The sequence below is a fragment of the Empidonax traillii genome, unplaced genomic scaffold (genome assembly GCF_003031625.1).
Source record: "Empidonax traillii isolate 1590-97213 ecotype Southwest subspecies unplaced genomic scaffold, ASM303162v1 scaffold6058:size6613, whole genome shotgun sequence".
Classification (NCBI taxonomy): Eukaryota; Metazoa; Chordata; class Aves; order Passeriformes; family Tyrannidae; genus Empidonax; species Empidonax traillii.
The window spans coordinates 4,859-6,613 of record NW_020961251.1 but is presented as its reverse complement, the minus strand read 5'-3'; the positions used below and the strand labels follow the sequence as shown (position 1 = coordinate 6,613).

The 1,755-nt window shown below is 38.3% G+C and overlaps 1 long non-coding RNA gene across 2 annotated transcripts in view; it reads right to left on the bottom strand.

The window, feature by feature from the left end:
* Positions 1–275: 275 nt before the first annotated feature.
* The window catches only part of LOC114073326, a 3,890-nt gene continuing 2,410 nt past the window's right edge, over positions 276–1,755 (bottom strand). For both annotated transcript variants that reach the window (XR_003574309.1, XR_003574310.1), the window contains exon 3: positions 276–366. This is a non-coding gene — a long non-coding RNA (uncharacterized LOC114073326). The remainder of the gene's footprint in view (positions 367–1,755) is intronic.

Genomic DNA, 1,755 nt, shown 5'->3' with positions numbered 1-1,755 from the left:
AATGGGTGCCATTCTGGGAAACAAATATCAACTTCTGTGACACAAGAGACTCAAAGTTATTCCATATGCCAGGAATAATGATCTGTCTGATATGCTGATGTTGCAAAATTTTGCACACTTAAATCTCCACCATTTCACACCACAGAATAAAGCAATGCCAACATGTGAAGAATTAGTTTGGATATTTTCCATTTTTTTCTGGCCTTTTAAACTTTTCCTGTCCTCAAATTATATTTCAGACAGCCTACAACAAAACTTGGAAGAGCTGAACTAATGCCTGCATTTACCTGGATATTTCTCCAGTTCTTTCAGCTTGGACTCATTGATATCTGTAGCAATGACTTTGGCTCCTTCTTTAGCAAAGGCCTGAAGAATACAAGAAAAGCATTTTATATTTAGATATTCAAGTTCTTATCAGATATAAAATCTGTTTTCTTGTCAGGTCTTTTTTGGATTAAAAGTTGGTCAAAGGCAGCTGATCTTACACTTTTCATGCTGGGCACAACAAGTCAGGGAATACTGGACATGAATGACTACATGATAAAAGACAGACTTAAGATCTTTTCCTTCACGTAAGGAATCCAGAAATAAAGTATAAGAACACTAACCAGACTAAGACAACTGATATTTTTATTGCCCTTATTAGCTGCAGTAGTAAGCACATTATAAATGTAGGGCTAGAATTGTCTGTATTGCTGGATTTAAATGAAATTGTGGGATTTGAGAGTTAAAGGCAGAAGCCATAAAAAGTAAAACGTGGTATATAAACTTTAACAAAATATTTTGCATCCAAATCATTGGAACAGAACGATATTAAAGGCAGTGTGACTTTTCTTTGATACTTAACCAGAGATATTTCTTCATTCTTGATGGTCCACTCAAAACCCACTTTTTCTTTGTATTGTGATTACTGGCAAATCAACAGCTATCAAAGTAACCTCCGTGTCAAAAGTATGCTGACATCTTGGACTGTAGCCCCTAATTCTTCAAAATGAGTGTCTCAAGTGCACCTTAAGAGGATAGCGGCATTAAACATACCATCCTTCCACGGTTTGTTGGGTATTTACAAAGTGAAATTATCAGGGAGATTACCTACTCCTTGACCGAGCGATTTATGTAAGAGCAAAGATCAGCAGTTGTCTTCTAACCACATGCACAAGAAACTAACTAGTCTGGCAAAAATCCTATTTACAGGAGATTTTCCTGGGTTGTTGATTACATTAAAGAGGTACTGAGATAACTTTACTGGGTTTTTTATTTGCTATGTTAAAGGGAAGTAAGCAGGAGAGCCGGTCAAAAGAATTACAAGCTAAGTGGAAAGTTAATATATCTACTGAATTTTGTTTAACAGTAATCAAACAAAGTTTTTAGAGGGTTTCTTATAGTTGCTCATTGTGAACCATGTTGTAGCTGTGTTCTTGTTAGTGTTTTGTAGGCTTGGTTATGTTGACTCTGAATATGGATAAAATGTCTTGGCTTTATGGTAGGGGATCTTCACAATATTCAGCTTTAGGCCAGGACATACTCACTCTGTCGTCCAGAACAAAGCAGCAGAGATACTGGATTAATGGCCAGTCTCTTCGCGAACGAAGAACCGGGGAAGGTCTTTCCACCTTCCAGCCTGCGCATTGGATTTTTTTTTAGGTGAGACACAGTGTGCGCGGAACTGAGCCCACCCTTTAATCCTGAGGTTCATCTGCCGGGGCCAAGCACGCTTGGACGGTGGCAGCGAGGTCCTCAGGACGTAGATGGATT